The 10,467-nt window shown below is 38.3% G+C and overlaps 1 pseudogene; it reads right to left on the minus strand.

Annotated features, from left to right (window-relative positions):
- The window catches only part of LOC138156829 (large ribosomal subunit protein eL14-like), a 14,850-nt pseudogene extending 6,277 nt beyond the window's left edge, over window positions 1–8,573 (minus strand).
- Window positions 8,574–10,467: the final 1,894 nt, after the last annotated feature.

The raw sequence follows: 10,467 nt of genomic DNA on the forward strand, positions 1-10,467 counted from the left end.
ATATATATATATATATATATATATATATATATATATACACATATGCTATTATCAATATTATTTTACATGTAACTGGGAAATAAAGATATACAGGCACAGGGGCATAGAGGTCCACTGTGCCCTACTGGAAAGTCAGAGGGGGTATGGGAGAAGATATAGGAGAAAGCAAATTGGAGGAGCGGATATCCAGAGGGATCGCTATTTTGGGGTGGTGGGTAGGGGAAAAATGGGGAGAAAATTTGTAATTCAAAATATTGTGGAAATGAATGATGTAAACTAGAAGTTAATAAAGCATTTGATTAAAAAAAAAAGAAGAAAAAAGAACTGACCACTCCTTAAATCCTCCTTAATCCTGCCCTGACTCACTAAGTTAGCATATCTGGCATTATCCTATATAAACTATAAAATAACCCATCTAAGGTTGCAGGTTCTCTAAGAAGTCTTGCCTGCTGTATAGCGTAACAATAAATCTTTGCCACCTTGACTTAGAGAATGCTTGAATCAATGAATTCATTCTAGACTGATTTCCAGGGTCTCTGGTTATTGGGGTTCCTGGACTCCCTGAACTCCCTGACACCCCTGTCACCCTTTGTCAGTCACACAATTAATTCCTGAGGTGGGATTCAAATTCAGGTGTTCTAACCCCATGTCCAGCATGTTTATTGTACAGTTACATTGCCTTTCAATTTATGAGCTACTTGAGACTTTCATGTTAAGAATGAATAGCTTAAAAGGAAGCAATTATTACCTATAGTCTAAATACCATCTTATAGTCTGAAACAAATGGGGACACAAGCTATGAAAATGGCCTTTAACAGCATGGTGGTAGGAAGAAAAATAAACCAACCAGTAGTTAAAGAAACAAAAGCTGGTAAGTTAGAGATAAAAAGGACCAATGTCATTAGCAGGTTATTTTATTTCTTTTGTGGTATTATACTTCTTTTTCAGTATTTTAAAAGATTTAATTGCTGTATTTTGAACACTGAATTGCCAAAACCAACTGACTCTCAGTAGCTAGCCTTTTGGTGGTGAGCCTGTCCAAACTTACATAGGCTGGTCCTTGGAATACATACATTCTCTCTTTCTTCAAGCCCACATTTGCTAAGATTTTCCATTTTGGTAGGACCTAGCAGGCACTGTATTCTGGTGGCTTAGCCTACAAGTGCCCTTGAAAGGCACTTTTCTACGCTATGGCCACACACCAGAAGAGGATGTTTGTGGAATTCCATTCCTTTATAAGAATATTTCATACTTTTCATTAACAATAATAACTCATACTTATACTTTAAGGCTTGGAAAATACCACATATTATATGTTATTTCATCCTCACAACCTGTAATACAAATGGAAATCTGAAAATCTTCCTTGTTCCTTGGCCCCTTAATAGGCTTAAGTGAATCTGAGAACCTTTCCTGATTTGAAAATATGGTCTGCCCCCTAATAGGATGAATGTGGTCACAAGGAGCCTGTGGTGGGAGGCTTGTTTTTCAGGAATGGCCACACCTTGTTACTTTGTGATTGGGTAGTGGGTCAAGAGGGTTGTGACATTTTCTGATCCAGGAGAAGACTATATATATATATATGCTGATGTGAGGTTTTGTTTTGGGGCTTACTTTGGAAAGAGTTGAGAAATTTGGCCAGATGAGACTCTGGGCAACTTCTACCCCCACTCAGCTGTTGGTGTTTCTCTCTTTGGTAACTGACTAGGTATGGATGTAATGGTCAGACAGCTGGAAGCCTGTCTGCTGCTCTGTTTCTCTGTATTTTTTTTTATCCGCTTGTAACTTCTGTTTGTATTCTCTGAAGTTCAGGGTGCTGACTTTTTCCTCTGAACTAGGTAAATGATACCTGTTTGATTAAAGTAAGATTGTAAACCCATTTTGAGTTGCTTTCCTTTAGAAAAGCAGATCTAAGAACCTGTGCTAGCAGCCATCCTGAATATGCTAGGGTGCTTGCTGCTACACAAGCCTAGAAGGGAAATACTATTCTTATCCCCATTTTTCAGATGAAGATATGGAGGGAGATGGAAGTTAACAGAAGTGTTTGAGGCAAGATTTGAGCTCATCCTCCTGAATACAAGTACAGCATTCTATCTACTGTGCCACTGTAGCAGCAAGCACCCCAGTGTTCCCAAGATGGCTGCCAACACAGGTTCTTGGATCTGCTTTGCTAAAGGAAAGCAACTCAAAAGTGGTTAACAAGCTTACTTTAATCAGTCAAATATATATATATCGTTTACCTAGTTCAGGGAAAAAGGTCAGCACCCTGAACTTCAGAGTATACAGAAAGAATTATCAAGACAGAGAAACAGATCAAGTAGACAGGTTTCCAAACTATCCAACCATTACATCCATACCAAATCAACATTTGGGTTTTTCAAAGCTGGGGGGCTCTCAACAACGGCTTCCCAGATTCTCATCTGATCAAATCACAGAACACTTCTCAAAGTGAGCCCCAAAGCAAAGCCTCACATCAGGGATTATATAGCCTTCTCCTGGCTCAGAGAATGTAACCAACCTCTTGACCCACTGCCCAATCACACAACATGAAGGTGTGGGCATTCCTGAAAACCAAGCCTCCTGCCATAGGCTCCATGTGACCACATTCAGCCTATTAGGAGGAAGAGTATATTTTCAAATCAAGGAAGGTTCTCAGAGTCTCTTAAGCTTATCAAAGGGCATAGGGGCAGGGAAGATCTTTAAATTTGCATTTCCATTACAGCCACCTAGCATATTAAAAAAAATTAAAGCAATATAAACTATGTTTTGTTGTAAATGAATATGTATTTCTGCATGAACAGTTTCAGAGTATATGAGTACTGAATGATCAATTCCTGCTGCTCTCAGTTTTCTGTGCTGGAGATCAGTCTAACTTGCTGTGTCTATACTACCCTAATTAGGCATCACTAATCATCTGGTAGCAGTTACCAGAGGGAAGGCATAGCACCATAGAGGAATTAAAAACCCTCTCTTGGACTTGCCTTGAAATCCCAACCCCTTTTAAAGTGACAGAAATGTCACAGTTCCCATTAAGCAAGATGCACTTAACATTTGCTCAAGGGTGATATCTATCAACTGTGAACATCTCCTTATCTTCAACCTTGCCAAGTGCCTGCATAAATCAGTAGTTGCTGTATACATTCATGCCATCTCTGGGACTTTGTATTAAGTTCACAGTTTTCTTCGTACATGCATCTTCCATCTCTATAGCCACTTAATTCAATTAACCCAATCGATTCCTAATGCAATCTAACATTCTCATTCTTTTGTCATCTGAGCCTATTTTGCTTATTCAGAGTTGTGTCCCATTCCTTTCCAAAATGGACCTTGACTACTAAAATTAAACTGAAGTAAGCACTTCCCTCTGTTTAATGGAAAGGTTTATTTAATGGTCAGAGGGACCACCTGGGAGAGAACTGACAGTTATGTTCAGAAATAACTAGATGAAAGGACAAAAGGCATTAATAAAATTTCTTTTAAAAAATAAAATGAACCATTGTTTCATTTATAACTTCAAAATGATAGCAGGTATTCAGGGCTGAGAGAGAGAGAGTTTCCTTAGGAATCTCTCAGTATCTTATTCTTAATCAAACAGAATGAACACAGCAAGAGACTTTTTCCATGCCACTGGTTGTAATACAACCTTTGTACTGTCTTTTGACATGTCTCTCTTGATATTCTAAATTTTAGATGCCCATCCAAAGTCTAAGATGTTGGTAATATATCAAGAGGTAGATATTCATTCAGGAAATATCGTGGAATAAATATCATGTGAAGATAATATCATCACCATTTTCTAGGAATGGGGAGATAGGAGTCATCTGCCAGGTTAATAGCTATAGCAGAATTTCTCAGTGGATTTATATATTTTGACCAAAATCAATGTTTATTGATAGATTTGATTTTATATCAACTGCATTTCCCAAATTCTTCCTCTGTCCTTCCTTCCCAGAAAATAACCTTAGGAAAAAAGAATTAAGAGTGAGGAAAAAGAAAAAAGGTCAACATAATGAACCAACATATGAGGAGAAAAAAATCTAACATTCTATATAGTATTCTTCACCCATATTCCCCCACATCAGCAAGGAAGTTGGGGAGATTCCTTCTCATATCTCTTATTAGGGGCCAAGCTTGGTCATTATATTTCACAGAATTGCATTTCAATTGTTATTTTATTGTTGTTCTTTCCATTTACATTTCTGCAGTCACTGCATATTTATAATTAAGTGCATATCAGGAAAAAATAAAAATAAATTTAGTCTTGAGCTATAACTGGACTTCATCACTATATACATAGTCTACTCATTTCCATACCTATGATTTTTCTTTAATGGTTCTCACCCTTTACTGTTGTTATAAATTCCCATTAAGAATTTTTGCAAGTATTTCTTTTTCATTGCATATACATCTATTAAATTGGGTATTGTTTTTCCCTTAATGGGCTTATACTCCCATTAGGATCCATTGAAACAAGCAAAACAAAAGATTAGAACATAACAGGAAATTTCTCTCTTCAAAAAACTGTAACAAATCCCTTAAATGTCAACAAAATATTAAAAAAATTGATTAAATGCAGGATACATTTTTAGTAAAACATATAAATTCAAGAATTTGTGACAATTCATGTTACACTAGGCTGAAGTTTACCTGCACACCATCTGTAAAGAAAATAATTAAGCAAATTAATAGCATAAACATGACTTGTATGGGCCATAATTAACTTATTGTATTATAAAATATTTTAGCATATCAATTACCTTACGGAAATGCATGCTGTTATTTATAAATGAGATGTTGATTCTTTAAAACTGGTCCAGCATTCCTACTTTGAACTATTTTGTTAGGAGTTAGATTTTCTGTGTGTACTTGAGAATAGTACAACTCCATTTCTTCTTTTTTTAATCATAAAAGTCACACTTTTTATGAATTCAGACTATCTCTCCCTTACCCCCCAATTAACTCAAATCAGTGAGGTTAGACTAGTCTGGGATTCTGTATTTCCAATTAAGACTAATAAAAGGAGAATAATGCCGAGACTGCAAAGCCAAGTTAAGTTGTATAAGGATTGCTGACAAGGTAAGAACACAAATAGATTCCCATGCCCTGGTTTAAAGGAACACACTTTGAAGTGGGGTTGAAGTACATCCCTCGAACAGAAAAAGTGAGCTGAGATCTATCAAAAGTCATTATAAAAAGTTGCAAATATTCTTCTTTAGAAAAGATGTGAGTGAATAAAAGAGAATGTAGAGTACATGTAAATGGGGAGACTTTCAATGACCAAATGAATAAAACTGTTGAGCTTGAAGTAAGCCTGGGAAACAAAAATCACCAGGACTTGGTGACTAGATGATATGATGGGAAGGAGCAATGGGGAGGGATAAGAAGATAAGATTATGTTACAGCTTGGTGAAAACATTCTTCAGTTTATTCAGAAGAGACAGGAGGATGAACTTATTTGGGGGTTAGATATGATAAGATTATAGGACTTTTTTTTTTAAGTTTTTATCCAATCAACAAACATTTATTTTCTCTCCCACAACTTTGGAGAAAGAAAATCAAAACCTTTTAACAAAAATGTGTAGTAAAACAGAACAAATTCCCAACTGGCCATGTTAAAAAACGTGTCTCATTCTGCATCTTTAGTCCATCATTTCTCTATTAGGAGATTAGTATTCTCCATCATCAGTCCTTTGGAATCATGGTTGAGGATCATAGTACTTTTGAGTGGAAGGGTTTTTCAAGGTCATCCAATCCAACTTCTCCATTTTATAGATGAGGACTCTGAGGCCCAGAGAGTTTAAGTGACTTGCCCAAGTTCATACATGGAGTAAGAGAACTGGAATTCTTACTGTAGTATGGAGAGCAAAAGAAAACTATTTCACTTTGGGATTTGTTGAATCTGAGGCAAGCAAGACATACATGTAAAATGTTCAGCAGGCAAATGGAAATATGGAAAGAAATCAGAATTAGAAATAGAGATTTATAGGTCATCTAGCATGGAAGTCATAGCTGAGGTTGCAGTGATGGGATGAAATGAAATGTCCAGGGGAAAGAATGTAGAAAGCAAAGAGCAGGGAATCTAGAAAAAATCTTGAGATAGGATCATAATGAGAATGGAACAGCAAGAACTAGTGAAGGAGATAGAAAAGTAGCCATCAGAGATATAACAGGAAAACCCAGAAAGAGCAATATTAGGGCAATTGGGAGAGGAAAGAATATCAATGGTCAACAGTGTCAAATGACATTGCCAGAAGATGAGGTGCCAGAAGATGAAAACTAAGGAAAAATAAATCACTAGATTACATACACTGATAACTTTTAAGAATCCCATTTCAGTAGATTGCCCAGATCAGGACTCAGACTTCAGGGGTTTAGGAAGCTCATTCTTTGTCAGTGAAATGGAATTACCTTAGGCATAACTCTCTGCTGGCTCTGAAGGTCACTGGCTTTCTAGAGTCCATAGCCCAGAGTTTTCCCTGAAATGAAGGGTCATGATCTCTGCAGCAGTCTTTCTTTGGGTGACTATTACATTCTCCGTATGTCCCTCCTCATTCAACGCAGATACTATCATTGCCACTATCTCTCCAGTAGACACTTCTACTAGCTCTGGTGGGTACTACTCTCAATGCTATAGATGCCACCTTGCAGGCTTCTGAGATCATTTGAACCTGACAAAGTCAATGTCTGGACAATTCCATTTTAGAGTACTTCTTCACCTGAGATTTAGAAAGAGTAAACACAAATAGACTGAGGTTTTAATGTATTCACAGATATGCGGTGGCTAGATGGGAGACAGGAAAGTCATCCTTTCCCTACCTGGGTCTCAGATTAAAGCAGTGTGGATGCTTTGAAGCAAAAAAAAAAGTGAGGTAGAGTGAGAGACAGACACAGAAAGACAGACACAAAGACATACATATAGACATTCAGAGAGACAGATAGACACAAAGACAAGACACAAAGAGACAGAAAGACATACATATATACACAGAGAAATAGACGAGACAGAGAAACACAGAGATAAGTGGATTGTCTGTTTTTTAGGTACACTGATTTCTGGCTCACCAAGATTGGCCTTTTCAGTTCTTCTGGGGAGCAGTCAATGAGTCTTTTTATTTTTATCTCCATTACACACCCCTCTGTTGTGGCTAGGAGGAAGCTCCACAAGCTCCAACATTTGGATTGGACCTAGGCAGGGAATATTTATGCATCCTCCAAGGACTGGTCACTTAATAGACAAGCATGATAGAGGGAAGAACAATGGGAGAAGGGGAGATCAGGAAAGAGTTTTCATAGGTAGCAGTGTTTGAGTTGAGCTCTAAAGGAAGATAATGATTATAAGAGCTGAGAGGAGAAGGTTTGGAACAGTTACAGTGGGAAGTACATTCTGGAACAGTGTTTTTTGTTTAGTCATTTTCAGTCTTGTCTGATTTTTCATGACCCATTTTTTGGGGCTTCATGGCAAATATACTAGAGTGGTTTGCCATTTCTTTCTCAAGTTCACTTTACACATGAGGAAACTGAGGCAAATAGGATTAAGTGACTTGCCCAGGGTCACACAGCTAGCATCTGAGGCCAGATTTTAATTTGTCTTCCTGATTCCAGGCCTAGCCCTCCATCCATTGTGCTACCTAGCTGCTCCAGGAGAAAGTTTATCAAAGTCTTTTGACTACGGAATACTTTGAGACATGAAATATGGGCTCATGGTTTGTTAAGACCCATAAATGCTAGTCTGGAGGTAAGTACTTTTAGGATGAAGGCAGGGGTTTGGAATAAGAGAATCAAATCATTCATCTGCATTACTGTGGGGAGATTCCATACTAGTGAGCTTCCACTGTTAGACCTGTGATTACAAGGTCTAAACCAAAATTCAAACACAACACAAAAACCTACTTATTTTTATTTTTAAAAAATTCCACATGTAATTTCTTTTTTTCAATTTGACAGAGAAAAAACGACTAACATTCAGAATTTCTCATGGATCCTTAATCATGTCACATAAATTATCAGGGTTCTATAGGAAGGGAGGGAAGAAGGAAAATAGCCTTTATTAAGCTTTTACTCTTCACCATGCACCCAGAGGTGGGGAATCTGCCAGCTTGAGGCCACATGTGGCCCTCTAGGTCCTCAAGTACAGTCCTTTGACTGAATCCAAACTTCATAGAACAAATTCCCATAATAAAAGGATTTGTTCTGTAAAACTTGGATTCAGACTAAAGGCTACAATTTGAGGTCCTAGAAAGTCACATGTGGCCTCAAGGTTGCCGGCTCGCTCCCCACCCCTGCATGACTATGCAAAGTGCTTTACAAATATCTCTTATGATCCTTACAACAACCCTGGAAGGTAGATGTTATCACCCTTCTCAACCCCACTGGTTGAGGAAACTGAAGTATACAGAGGTTATATGACTTGCCCAAGGTCATATAGCTAGTAAGTGTCTGTGGCCAAATTTGAAGTCCAGTCTTTCCAACCCCAGGTCCAGCACTCTTTTCACTGATTCACCTGGCAAATGCTTCTTCAGGGAATCATCCCTGGGGAAGTGACGGGGTGTGGAACCAGCAAAAGCAAGGGTCATTTGTGTTTTTAAACTCTAAGTATTTTAGGTTAAATAATTTTCTTTTTACTCCCTCTTTTTCTGCTTAAATTTAGGGGAAAAAACATTTTAAATACATGCAATTCTCCAGCAAGTTTTCTAAATTAGCTGCTCATTAATAATTTTGATTGTGATTTTCTAAAAATGAGTTCTAATTCACAATCACTTTTTTCCTTGGAGAAGTACTTAAAAACTTCCACAATGAGCAATTTAGTAAGAAAAGAATCAATTTTGAGAATTATAAGACAGGGGAAGCTTGAGGATCTCATCCTAGGGAGTTCCCATAAAGTTCTGCATTTCACACTTCAGACCCCAAACAATTCCCATCCCAGTTTTTCTTAAAGTGCATCTTCAGGAATAAGCCTGACTATAACATTTAAGAGAGTCATTCAATGGTAACCTAGAGAGTTATTCAGCAGTAACCAAGAGAATCATTAATAACGTTTGTTTCAGGGCAGGGCCTAGGCAACGTGTGAAAGAGGTAAAATTACCCAACCTTTTTTGTGTGCTATTCACTCCTCCTCTAATCTACCCAGAACCCCGTAGCCCTGTTTGCTGAGGGACTGAGGTTGCTTTGCTTACTCCTTACCCCATTAAAACTTATCTCTCCTGTATTCATGAATTCACTCAATAAATCTTTATTGCACACCTAGTATGTGCAGAACTATGCTAGGTACTATAGGGGACAATAAAACACAATCGCTGCTTTATGGAACTTAAAGTAAAATTAGAAGCAATATGAAATTTCCAAAACCATAATGAGCTAATAATTTGATAAACTAGTTTTTTTTTTTGAAGAGGAGGAAGCTAGAAGAGACCTCTCAGTTCCTTTTCATGACCCGTATTTGCAGTTAGTTTCTAGGAACAAAGGCTGGATTTGCAGTCCAAGTGCCCAGGTTCAGGTCACCATTCTAATACATACGAGCTGTGTGATCTTGAGTAATTCACTTCAAGAATATTTTGTACTGGGCTTGTTTCCCCACCTGTAAAAGTGTAATGATGATGCCTTCCTTACTTTCAAAAGACTCTACTGGACTTATTCGAAGTATTTTCTTTTCTTTCTTTTTTTTTTTTTTTTTTTGCTACAAGTCACCAGTGATTCTAACAGGGAAAGGGAGAGAAACACTCCCCTCATCCCCACCTCCCACCTTGCATCTTCCTGTTCCTTTGGAAATCCAAAGGAGAGAAAATACTGGGAAAAAAGTCCCAAGGAATGACAATCTAAAAAGAAGTTAAAATTCTTTGTCCTCAGCTCCTCTTGCAAGTGAGAGAGGGAAAGTTTCTTTGACAAGAGTCCATCTCTAACCCTCTCCCCATCCCACCTCATGCATTTACTCTTAGTTAACATCTCAGAGACAGCTCCCTGACATTAGGGACCAAAACAAATAGTGGTTTGATGAGTCATTCTAGCAGGGAATTGGGATGTACTATCTATCAGTCAGGGCTAGTTTCTAAGTCCATCTGCATGGGAGGTGTCCATCCCTGTGTGAACAAAGAGCCCTATTCTCTAATCTCATTTGGTAGATGGGCGAGGGGCTGGGGCAATCTCAGGCTTTCCAGACCACTGGTACATCACCCCTATCTGACTCCCAATAATCAACACTCTGTGTCTTAGAGAACCAATAAGAAAACAGCACATCCTCCCTTTCTCATTGGGTGGGGTAAGGGAGTGGGAAGAGAGGGGTGAAGAGGGCTGGGTCAGTGGCCTTTTTTTTTTTTTTTTGCTTTTTGGAGGGGGAAAGGCAGGGCAATTGGGGTTAAGTGACTTGCCCAAGGTCACACGACTAGTAAGTGTTAAGTATCTGAGTCCAGATTCAGGTCCTCCTGACTCCAGGGCCAGTGCTCTATTCACTGCACCACCTAGCCACCTGGGTCA

Source organism: Petaurus breviceps, unplaced genomic scaffold (assembly GCF_028583685.1).
Source record: "Petaurus breviceps papuanus isolate PSGF00001 unplaced genomic scaffold, PetGlider_PUasm1.0 110, whole genome shotgun sequence".
In the NCBI taxonomy this organism is placed as follows: domain Eukaryota; kingdom Metazoa; phylum Chordata; class Mammalia; order Diprotodontia; family Petauridae; genus Petaurus; species Petaurus breviceps.